The sequence below is a fragment of the Rana temporaria genome, chromosome 8 (assembly GCF_905171775.1).
Source record: "Rana temporaria chromosome 8, aRanTem1.1, whole genome shotgun sequence".
Taxonomy (NCBI): domain Eukaryota; kingdom Metazoa; phylum Chordata; class Amphibia; order Anura; family Ranidae; genus Rana; species Rana temporaria.
This window is the reverse complement of record NC_053496.1, coordinates 131,582,515-131,595,628: the sequence shown is the minus strand read 5'-3', so window position 1 is coordinate 131,595,628 and position 13,114 is coordinate 131,582,515.

The following is a 13,114-nucleotide window of genomic DNA, read 5'->3' as shown; positions in this document are numbered from 1 at the left end:
TATATTTAACAGTGGTTGAGACTAGAGTTGAGCGGACACCTGGATGTTCGGGTTCGAACCCGAACCCAGACTTTGAAAAAAAAGTTCGGGTTCGGGGACCGAACCCGGACTTTGACCCGAACCCCATTGAAGTCAATGGGGACCCGGACTTTTGACTACAAAAATGTCTCTAAAAAACTAAGGGAGAGGGCTGGAAGGCTGCAAATGGCAGCAACATGTCGGGAAGAGCATGGCAAGTACTCTGGAAATAAATGTGGATAGGGAAATAACTTAAAATAACATAAAAAAATTAAAATTAAAAAATATAATGATTTTTGACCTTTGAGGACGAGGTCCATACAGTTTTGTTCAAAATTATTGAACCCCCCAATGCTGTAAAGGGTTTTAGGGAATTTAGTGTACATTTGTAATTGTATTCAGAATGAAATCCTACAAGGACTTCATAAAGAACCATATGCAACTTATATGACATCAATTGGGTTTTGTAATACAGTAGTAAATGCAAAATTCAAGGCAATGGGCACTGTTGAAACGCTACCTGGTCGGGGCAGAAAGAAGATGCTGACTTCGACTGCTGTGCGCTACCTGAAGCGTAGAGTGGAGAAAAGTCCCCGTGTGACTGCTGAGGAACTGAGAAAATATTTGTCAGATGTGGGTACTGAAGTTTCTGCTCAGACAATACGGCGCACACTGCGTAATGAAGGCCTCCATGCCAGAACTCCCAGGCGCACCCCCTTGCTGTCTCCAAAGAATAAGAGTCAACTGCAGTATGCCGAAAGTCATGTGGGCAAACCACACACGTTTTGGGATTGTGTTCTGTGGACTGATGAAACAAAATTACAACTGTTTGGGCCCATGGATCAACGCTATGTTGGAGGAGGAAGAACAAGGCCTATGATGAAAAGAACACCTTGCCTACTGTGAAGCATGGTGGGGGATCAATCATGCTTTGAGGCTGTTTTGCTTCTGCAGGTACAGGGAAGCTTCAGCGTGTGCAAGGTACCATGAATTCTCTTCAGTACCAGGAGATATTGGATGACAATGTGATGCAGTCCGTCACAAACCTGAGGCTTGGGAGACGTTGGACCTTTCAACAGGACAATGATCCCAAGCATACCTCCAAGTCCACTAGAGCATGGTTGCAGATTAAAGGCTGGAACATTTTCGAGTGGCCATCGCAGTCACCAGACTGAAATCCGATTGAGAACCTCTGGTGGGACTTAAAGAAAGCAGTTGCAGTGCGCAAGCCTAAGAATGTGACTGAAGGTGGAAGCGGCGGTGGAGGAGGTAGCCAACACAGCAGGTTTTGGTTTTTAATTGATTTATTTTTTAAATTAGGGTTAACCCCAAAATAGTGAGACAGATCTAGGGTTGCTACCTCATCCCTTTAAACCTGAACACAGTTGCACAGGTTATGTGGCTAATTTAATGTCGATAAGGCACCAAGTGAGTTTAATTAACAGCACCTTAATCAGCCAGAGAACCTGTGTAATTAATATGTTTTTGCTTTGGAAGGGATGAGAAAGCTCAGAAAAAAAACAATGGCTGGGTAAGGCCGGCCCGGTGTCTATTCTGCACAAGGTATGGACAACTCCTCTGGGATCCATGCCTGGTTCATTTTAATGAACGTGAGCTTGTCCACATTGGCTCTGGACAGGCAGCTGCGCTTGTCTGTGATAACGCCCCCTGTCGTGCTAAATACACGTTCAGACAATACACTGGCCGCAGGGCAGGCCAGCACCTCCAAGGAGTAAAGGGCAAGCTCAGGCCATGTGCCCAATTTGGAGACCCAGAAGTTTAAGAGGGCATAGCCGTCATTCAGTACGTGTAGGGGTGTGCTCACATACTGCTCCACCATGTTGCTGAAATGCTGCCTCCTGCTAAAACGTTCCATATCAGCTGGTGGTGCTGTTTGTTGTGGCGTGCTGACAAAGCTTTTCCACATTTCGGCCATGCTAACCCTGCCTTCTGAGGTGCTGGCGGTGCCCCTGCTGCGGTGGCGACCTCTTCCTCCTCCTCTGCCTTCGCCTTCTGCTTCCACTGTGCCCCCGCTGCCAGGTGGGAATTGCACCAGCAGCGCATCTAACAGCGTGCGCTTGTACTCGCGCATCTTGCGTTCACGCTCCATTGAGGGGATTAAGGACGGTACATTGTCCTTGTAACAGGGATCCAGCAGCGTGGCCACCCAGTAATCAGCACCTGTCATAATGTGCGAAACACGCCGGTCGTTGCGGAGACCCTGCAGCATGTAATTGCTCATGTGTGCCAGGCTGCCCAGAGGCAACGAAAAGCTGTCCTCTGTGGGAGGTGTATCATCTGTGTCCTCTGTATCCCCCCAGCCACGCACCAGTAATGGCCATGAGCTGGTCTGGATGCCATCCTGCTGTGAACATGGTTCCTCCTCCTCCTCCTCCTCCTCCTCCATGTCTTCCTCCTCCTCATCCTCCACCACGTCATCCTCCAGAACTGTGCCCTTGCTAGACAATTGTGTACCTGGCCTTTGTTTGTGCACAAACCCACCCTCGGAGCGACTTGTGAATGACTGCCCTGAAAGCCTTGCAAATGATCCCGATTCCTCCTCCTCCTGTGCCACATCCTCTTCCATCATCGCCCGTAGCATTTTTCAAGGAGGCATAGAAGTGGGATAGTCACGCTGAGAGCGGCGTCATTGGCACTGGCCATGTTGGTGGAGTACTCAAAACAGAGCAACAAGGCACACAGGTCTCGCATTGGAGGCTCAGTTATTGGTGGTAAAGTGGTTCTGTGCCGCAGAGCGACTCACGCGTGCGTGCTGCAGCTGGAACTCCACTATCGCCTGCTGCTGCTCGCACAGTCTGGCCAGCATGTGCAAGGTGGAGTTCCACCTTGTGGGCACATCACATATGAGGCGGTGAGCGGGAAGGCCGAAGTTACGCTGCAGCGCTGCCAGGCGAGCAGCAGCAGGGTGAGAACGCCGAAAGTGCGCACAGACGGCCCACACTTTCTGCAGCAGCTGTGGCATATCGGGGTAAGTTCTCAGGAAACTCTGCACCACCAAATTCAGCACATGCGCCAGGCAAGGGATGTGCGTCAAACCGGCTAGGCCCAGAGCTGCTACAAGATTTCGCCCGTTATCGCACACCACCAGGCCCGGCTTGAGGCTCCATGTCCTTCCACAACTCCTGCGCGGTGTGTGGTTTTCCCCCAAACAGGAACGTTTTAAAACTGCCTGCTGGCGATTACCCATGGCTGTGCTGAGTTGGTGGTGAATTTGTTACACTGACTGGATGAGGAGGCAGTAGAGGATGAGGAAGCGGAGTAGGAGGAGTTAAGAACAGGAGGCAAACTGAAGCGCCCTGCAATCCTCGGTGGTGGAAGGACATGCGCCAAACTGCTATCCGCCTCAGGCCCAGCCGCCACTGCATTTACCCAGTGCGCTGTTAGGGAGATATAACGTAACTGACCGTGCTTACTGGTCCACGTATCCGTAGTTAGGTGGACCTTGGCACAGATGGTGTTGCGCAGTGCACACCTGATTTTGTCCTCCACTTGCTTGTGCAGGGAAGGGATGGCCCGCCTGGAAAAGTAGTGGCGGCTGGGCACGACGTACTGTGGGACGGCCAATGCCATCAGGATTTTAAAACTCTCCGTCTCCACCAGACGGAATGACAGCATTTCAAAGGCCAGTCATTTTGAAATGCTGGCATTCAGGGCCAGGGATCGCGGGTGGGTAGAGGGGTACTTCCTCTTATGCTCCAGTGTTTGGGAGATGGAGAGCTGAATGCTTCCATGGGACATTGTGGAGATGTTTGGTGACCCAGGTGGTAGTGTTGCTTGCCGGTCCTCTAATTGAGGGGTGGCACTGTCACTACGGAGGTGGATGAAGAGGCAGAGTGGCCCGAGACTGATGCAGAAGAGGAAGCAGGAGGAGTCAGAGACCTTTCTTGGTTTTTGAGGTGTCTACTCCACTGCAGCTCGTGCTTTGCACTTAGATGCCTGGTCATTCAGGTTGTGCTCAGGTTGAGAACGTTTATGCCTCGCTTAAGGCTCTGATTGCACAACGTGCAAACCACGCGTGTCTTGTCATCAGCACATTGTGTGAAGAACTGCCACGCTAGGGAACTCCTTGGACCTGGCTTTGGTGTGCTCAGTCCCTTGCTGCGTTGGGCAGTAGCAGGCGTACTGTCTAGGGGATGGATGCTCTGCTTTGGCCCCCTGCTCCCTCTTCTGCTGTGCTGGTGGCTCTGTGCGACCACTGCCTCTTCCTCCAAACTACATGAGTCATCTGCATGAGGTTGATTCCATGTTGGGTCGAGGACCTCATCTTCCTGCACATCATCTTCCACCCAGTCTTCACCACTGCCCTCCTTGTCGGTCTGCACAATTGCAAAAGCACCAGCAGTTGGCAACTGTTTCATCATCATCATGCAAGACGTGCTGTGATGGTCCCCCCATTAACTCATCCAGAAATATAAGTGGTTGGGCATCGGTGCACTCAATCTCTTCCCCTTCTGAGGCTGGGCTAGGTGGATGTCCCTAGGAACACATGCTAACAGACTCATCAAAGAGAAGAAGAGACTGCTGCATGCTTTGGGGCTCAGACTGCTTGGCTGATTCGCAAGGGGGTGAGGTGAAAGACAGATGGTGGACATCGGCTGCAGGCGCCAACTCTGAACTTTCAGCACAAGACTGGTTGTAAAACAATGTGAAGAAACTGGAGGCACTGTCAGCAACCCAATCTACTACCGCCTGTTCTGCTCCTGGCCTCAACATTCGTAGAGCTGGATTAGGCCCAACCAAATACCGCTACTCGCACCTGAGAAAGGTGTTTCACTTGTGCTTGTAGCTGGCACAGATCGACCACGTCCTCTCCCTGTAACAGGAGCTCCACCAGCAGCACCACGACCGTGGCCTTGTCCCTTATTTGACGTTTTCTTCATATTTCTCAAATTTAGGGTCTTGCCCTAATTTTTAGAAATTTTAAATACAAAAATAGTGTAAGCTGGTGAAATAGGCAGAGATTCACCTATATATTTCTCCACCTATAGCAAGAAGCAGGAACCCAGCCCTAAACAATGTACTGCACAGACAGTATATCACAGGGGACAGGTGCAGTGCTGTTGAAATATACAGAGTCACCTATAGACTGCTGACTGCCCCTATAGGAAAAATATTTCAGGAACCTGTCCCTGACTATGTACTTGACAGAAACACAGTATATCACAGGTACACAGGTGGTGTGGCAGGTGTAGTGCTGTTGAAATACTCAGTCACCTATAGATTGCAAACTGCCCCTATAGCTGAACAAAATTCCTAAACTATATGAAGCACAGCAGATGTCACAGGAATAGAGTGCTTGTTGATATTTCTGGAGCAGCATACACCTAACACTGTCCCTAAGCAGATTCAGCAGCCTTTCCCTCACATATGTGAAGCACAGTGACAACGAGCCAGATACCATAAGATGATGCAGATATCAAAGAAATAAAGTGTGCTTCTTGAGATTTCTGGAGCAGGATACACCTAACACTGTCCCTATGCAGCAGATTCAGCAGCCTCTCCTTATCCTAATTGAAGCACAGTGACAACGAGCCAGATACCATAAGATGATGCAGATATCAAAGAAATAAGGTGTTTTTGCTGAGATTTCTGGAGCAGGATACGCCTAACACTGTCCCTATGCAGCAGATTCAGCAGCCTCTCCCTATCCTAATTGAAGCAGAGTGACAATCTGTGCTGTGTGCCTCGATCTAATATAGAGGATGGTCGCATGATGGGTCACATGCTGCACCGGCCAATCACAGCCATGCCATAAGTAGGCATGGCTGTGATCAGTTCCCAGTCACAGTAGTAAAACGAATGGCGATTGGCTGCCGTGCAGCGCGCCAAAACATACCCGAACTCCGAACCCAGACTTTTTCCAACTATTCGGGTTCGGGTCCGGGAAAAACCCGAAGTCCGTACCGAACCCGAACTTTACAGTTCGGGTTCGCTCAACCCTAGTTGAGACACCATTGTAGTAGCCATGGTGGAAAGAAGAAGAAAAAAAATGGGGGGGGAAAAACCCAAGATAAAAGAGAAAAACGGGGAAAAGAAAAAGGGCATCTCTAAGAGACCCTAATGTACCAACTTAAGCAGTACACTGTGTGATATTTCACACATTAGGCACTAACTGTGCCTAGCCTATGTAGGGGGTGAACAACAATACCAAACAGCAAAGCCAACACAAAAAAAAAAATATCAAAAACACAAATTTAACAGGACCACGAGATGCGCTCCCTGCGCCGTTGCAGACATTCAAACATCATTGAAATTAAAAGAAAGTGTATACCTGATCAATTCACTAGTTATTTTGAGTGGTTAATTAGCCTATAAAACAAAGATTGTATCCCCTTATGTTCGGGTGGGTTAAGGTACATATCACAACATATAATGTCTTACTTGCGCTTAAACGTATCAAATCAAGGGTCCAGAAAAAATTCCAACTTTATTCTAACTAACCGGTCCCTTGATTAACATCTTGGATCCCAAATCGAGATCTAACACTTCCCTGTTGCTGAGTATTGGTGACAGATAGTCTTCCTGGCTGACGGTGCTCTTCTGGTGGATCAAGCCAATTTGGGACAGGAATATGATTTTGTCCAAGAAAATCAAAAAATGCTGGAAGAAGTTCTGGTTCAGAAAGGACAAACATCTCAGTTCCCTTTGTTACTTGTATACTAAAAGGATGACCCCAAGTATAAGTAGCGCCTGATTGGCGGATTAAATCTAGAAGAGGACGAACCATCCTTTGCATATACAGGTGGTTCTCAAAAAATTAGCATATTGTGATAAAGTTCATTATTTTCTGTAATGTACTGATAAACATTAGACTTTCATATATTTTAGATTCATTACACACAACTCAAGTAGTTCAAGCCTTTTATTGTTTTAATATTGATGATTTTGGCATACAGCTCATGAAAACCCAAAATTCCTATCTCAAAAAATTAGCAGATTTCATCCGACCAATAAAATAAAAGTGTTTTTAATAAAAAATAGTCAACCTTCAAATAATTATGTTCAGTTATGCACTCAATACTTGGTCGGGAATCCTTTTGCAGAAATGACTGCTTCAATGCGGCGTGGCATGGAGGCAATCAGCCTGTGGCACTGCTGAGGTGTTATGGAGGCCCAGGATGCTTCGGTAGCAGCCTTAAGCTCATCCAGAGTGTTGGCTCTTGCGTCTCAACTTTCTCTTCCCAATATCCCACAGATTCTCTATGGGGTTCAGGTCAGGAGAGTTGGCAGGCCAATTGAGCACAGTAATACCATGGTCAGTAAACCATTTACCAGTGGTTTTGGCACTGTGAGCAGGTGCCAGGTCATGCTGAAAAATGAAATCTTCATCTCCATAAAGCTTTTTAGCAGATGGAAGCATGAAGTGCTCCAAAATCCCCTGATAGCTGCATTCACCCTGCCCTTGATAAAACACAGTGGACCAACACCAGCAGCTGACATGGCACCCCAGACCATCACTGACTGTGGGTACTTGACACTGGACTTCAGGCATTTTGGCATTTCCCTCTCCCCAGTCTTCCTCCAGACTCTGGCACCTTGATTACCGAATGACATGCAAAATTTGCTTTCATCTGAAAAAAGTACTTTGGACCACTGAGCAACAGTCCAGTGTTGCTTCTCTGTAGCCCAGGTCAGGCGCTTCTGCCGCTGTTTCTGGTTCAAAAGTGGCTTGACCTGGGGAATGCGGCACCTGAAGCCCATTTCCTGCACACGCCTGTACACGGTGGCTCTGGATTTTTCTACTCCAGACTCAGTCCACTGCTTCCGCAGGTCCCCCAAGGTCTGGAATCTGTCCTTCTCCACAATCTTCCTCAGGGTCCGGTCACCTCTTCTCGTTGTGCAGCGTTTTCTGCCACACTTTTTCTTTCCCACAGACTTCCCACTGAGGTGCCTTGATACAGCACTCTGGGAACAGCCTATTCGTTAAGAAATTTCTTTCTGTGTCTTACCCTCTTGCTTGAGGGTGTCAATGATGGCCTTCTGGACAGCAGTCAGGTCGGCAGTCTTACCCATGATTGCGGTTTGGAGTAATGAACCAGGCTGGGAGTTTTTAAAAGCCTCAGGAATCTTTTGCAGGTGTTTAGAGTTTATTAGTTGATTCAGATGATTAGGTTAAGAGCTCGTTTAGAGAACCTTTTCATGATATGCTAATTTTTTGAGATAGTAATTTTGGGTTTTCATGAGCTGTATGCCAAAATCATACATTTTTAAAACCAATAAAAGGCTTGAACTACTTCAGTTGTGTGTAATGAATCTAAAATATATGAAAGTCTAATGTTTGAGTACATTACAGAAAATAATGAACTTTATAACAATATGCTAATTTTTTGAGAACCACCTGTATAGTGTATTCCTAGACAGGTCTGGGTATAGGTGAATAGTGGAGTTTTCAAAGACGACCGGGCCGTGACTCTAAGGCCGGGTACACACGGACAAACATGTATGGTGAAAGCGGTCCGTCGGACCGTTTTCACCATACATGTCTGCCAGAGGGCTTCTGTACGATGGTTGTACACACCATCGTACAGAAGTCCGCGCGTAAACAATACGCGGGGCGTGTCCGCGGTGTCGCCGCGTCGATGACGCGGTGTCGCCGCGACAATGACGCGGCGACGTGCGCGGCCCGCCTTTAAAATGCTTCCACGCATGCGTCGAAGTCATTCAACGCATGCGAGGGACGGCGGGCGCCTGGACATGTACGGTAGGTCTGTACTGACGACCGTACATGTCCGAGCGGGCTGAATTCCAGCGGGCTGTTTTAAAACAAGTCCAGGAATATTTGTCTGCTGGGAAAAGGCCCGGCGGGCAAATGTTTGCTGGAATTCGGCCCGCTCGCGCCCACACACGACCAAACATGTCTGCTGAAACTGGCCTGCGGGCCAGTTTCAGCAGACATGTTTGCTCGTGAGTATGGGGCCTTAGCCTTACGCATGATTTCTTCCTTTTAGAGTGTAGTAGTGCACTCGACATTCTACATCTCTAGGGCGGCTGGCCTGATCTCTCATCCCTCTCCCCACTCTGTGTACTCTGTCAAGTTCGATACTAAAGTCGGTCTCCCTACCCAAAACCTGATTAAGAATAGCAACCACTTTAGGATTTAAATTAGCGCCTGAAATATCCTCTGGAATCCCTTTTTAGATGGATGTTATTTCTACGATTGCGATTTTCGCTATATTCAATGCGTAGTTTGTGTTGACGAAGACGGTGTAAGTTTACATAGGATGCGGTCTCCAAAGCAATAATGCGTGCAGCATTATCCTCTTGTGTATGAGCAATCCCCTAGTTCTGCATTATTGGTAACCGTTACTTGTTCTCTAAGTGCACTTACTTCGGAATGAATAGGTAAAGTTAATTGAAACTATCCCCAAAGGTACACTTACAGACAATGAGAGGTTTTCTCTCCTCTACTGGAGAGAAGTTTTTTGGATTTATAATTTTGGATCTCTGTCACCTAATGACCACACCTAATTGTGTTTTTTTTAGGAGATTTTATCACAACCGATAAAAGCATCCCAATAATCATATATTTTTATTTTTTCATTTATATTGTGGCCATTTTTTATTTAAATTGTATTATTTATTCTTTATTTTTTAATGTATGTATGTAGTAGTATTTATTTCATTTTTCTGAAATTGTCTTTTTCTGTTTTGTATTTTTATTTTTTTCATTATTTTTTGTATTTCTCGCAATTACTGATTTATTACATCGTTTTTTTATACGCTTTAAAAAAATAATGGCACTATGAAATAGGTCATGTGTTATACATACATTATGGAAAGGGCACTGATGGGTTAACTCTAGCTCTGCCCACTAATTGGGCTTAAAACCTCTGACATCATTCCGTTGACTTGAAAAAGTGCATTTGCGTGAAACGCGTCATGGCAACAGGGACACGTGTTCCACGCTGGCCACAGTGCCTTCCTCCTTCCGGATACTGCACTTCTGCCCAGGTGTCCCTGTGATGCAGTCCATTCAGGCCGGTGAGTTGCGTTTTGGTTCTTCCTGCAGTCTGTTCCATTTTTGGGCCATAGTTGTTGGCACCTCACCTCACCTTGGCTTCCCTTGCCCAAGACAAGTGACCCATCAGTGCCTGAGCCAGCTCTTGTATCAGCGTGGTAACATTGTGACAATTTTCTATGGAAATATTAACTTATTTAAAATTATGTTGTGAATCAATCACCAGTGAGTTCATTGGACATTACCTGTGGATCATTGCAGCAGCTTTTACAATGATTTCACTTCAGCCCCTGAGCGCTGTCAGCCCTTGTTGTTTTTAGTCTTTCAGCATTCAATCCCATGCTGGTCAGCAGCACGGTTTTGCTGGAATCTCATGATTGTTCTCTTTGCCGCATACACGCTCCTTAGCGGGGGATTTACAGCTAATAGCATCTGGAACTTTTTTTTTTTTTTTTTTTTTTTTATCTATAATGTTTAGGGGTTCTAAAATATTTTCTAACAAATAATGCAAATTTTTACATGTGGAAAAGAAGGGTCACAATAGCCCTGGTCTTTAAGTAGTCAAAGTGATATTAAACTTTTTTTTTTACATTAACCACTTCCCATACCGCGTAGGGGGCACATGGCGTCACTCAGGTGCCGATACACATGCCTGGTGGCCATGATGTCCGCCAGGCATCTGTGATCGTCGGTTACACAGGCAAGGACGTGGATCTGTGTGTGTAAACCTGTGTTCCTTGTACAGAGGGACACCGATCGGTCACCTCCCCCTGTCAGTCCCCTCCCCCCACAGTTAGAATCACTCCCTAGGACCCCTTGATCGCCCCTAGTGTTAACTACTTCCCCGACAGTTACATTTACACAGTAATCGGTGCATATTTATAGCACTGATCGCTGTATAAATGTGAATGGTCCCAAAAATGTGTCAATATTGTGTTTTTGTTTTTTTTTTCAAAATTGTTGCTCTACTTTTGTTTATAGCATAAAAAAAAATAAAAAAAACGCAGAGGTGATCAAATACCACCAAAAGAAAGCTCTATTTGTGGGGGAAAAAAATCATTTGGGTACAGTTTTGCATGACTGCGCAATTGTTGTTCAAAGTGAGACAGCGCTGAAAACTAAACATTGGTCTGGGCAGGAAGGGGGAGAAAATGCCCTGTACTGAAGTGGTTAAATAAAGTTATTCTCAAGAACCACATGTCAAATGATGTTATATTGATGCCAAAGAATTCTAAGCACAATAATATCATAATAAAAAGACGATCATGATCATCTTGCTTCCTGGAATAGGAGTTGTTTTTTTATACAAAGTGCCTGTTTACAGCTATTTTAATGTAACTGCATTTACCACATTAAATTACTGTTTTTTTAATGGAGTTATGCTATTAAGATTGTCTCTTCTTTTTTTTTCATGCTATTATTTCCATACTGAGTATGTGTGCTTAGAATCCTTTGGCATCAATATAAGATCATCGTTTGACATGTGGGTCTGAGTAAAGAAGGGTAATATACTGTACCTACGGGGTTAGCGCTAAACCTGCAACAAGGTAGGACATGATCGTGCAATTTCTGTGAGTTTTTTAATAATTTTTTTAATCAGACTTCATGAGGTTTGCTCTGCGACATCGGTCCTACATCCATCCGACTTTCATGAACAGGATACTACTTTGATCCGACTTTGTGACAGTCTGACTTGTCCTTTTGACCAATCAAAACAATCCCAGTGTGAGATAAATTCCTTTTACTGCTGCTGTAATCACGTCGGATGTCAAAAGTTGGATGATAAGGACAAGGATCCTACTTTGGTCCAACTTCAATGATATTCAATGGGCTGAAGTAGGATCAATGTCGGACCAAAGTAGTACAGGGAGCATTTTAAGGCTTCATTTCCACTGGTGTTTTTACAGCCACTGTTAGGCTTTTTTACAGCTTAAAAACGCCTGTCCATGTTTATTTTGTAAAAAAAAAGAAATTTTTTTTTTTTTTTTTGTGAGCTGCAGCTTTAAAAATGCCGCGGTCGCGTTTTTGAGCGTTTTTGAGCGTTTTCACGCATTTTTGAGCGTTTTTTAACGTCTGGCGTTTTTGCAGCTCTACTCTGGAGCTTCAGAACGCCCTGGTCCCGCGTTTTTTTTTACAGCTCAAAAACGTCTATGCCACTTGCAGCTCAAAAACGCCTATGTGGGAATGAAGCCATAGAATAACATGGACAGGCGTTTTTAAGCTGTAAAAAACGCTCAGAAACGTGGCTGTAAAAACGCCAGTGGAAATGAGGCCTAAAAGTCGGACTGACTTGTGTCGGACCAGTTAAGACGGCTCTCATAGGAAAACATTGATTTTCAAACGTCATGCGACATTAGCTCTTAATGTTGCAGCGTTTGTCGGACTAGTGTGAACCCAGCCACAAAGCTGAACTCCAATTTATAATATTATTTTCAAAATTACAAAGTCAAGAGTTTTTTTTTTTTTTTCAAAAAGTATTTGAGTTTTCAAGAAATACATCAAACAGGATAAAAGATGCATGGTGATGAAAAATAACAAAAAAAAGGCAAAGCTTCAGTAGTGCAATAACATTGGTGAAACAAAGACAAGACATTCAATAGACGGGTATATAGTAAGATAGAGGCAGGTCCTTCGTTCACACGCCCCCAAACGGGGGGGGTCAAGGAGGGCATTTTCCCTACGCGGATATGAACTGGTGGGATCTAGGAGATAAGCATATGACCTGAGAGTACATGGAAAAGGAACATTAGGTAGCAATATCTATGAGTGTCACTGCGTCGTTGTAGCGGAACAAAGAGAATTCAAAAACTAAAACTTGAGAGAGTGTTGAGTTCATAAAAGGTTTCCAGATTAAGAGAAAACGAGACCTTGCCGTATTTCTCACGAAGTCCGTGGTGGCTCGTTCTTTGTAGAGGAGGAGAAGGAGGTCTCGTTGAATCTGAGTGATGGAGGGGGGTTAAGAAGAGATCCAATTTCTCAGGATCGCCCTTCGTGCGACAAGGAAGCAGAGTAGCGTCCAGTTCTTGCACGCCTGTGAAGGGGGCGAAGAGGCAGTGGTGGGGGGGCAGCCCCTTGAGATCTTTGAAGCAGCAGGGGATCCCAGTATCCAAATATGAG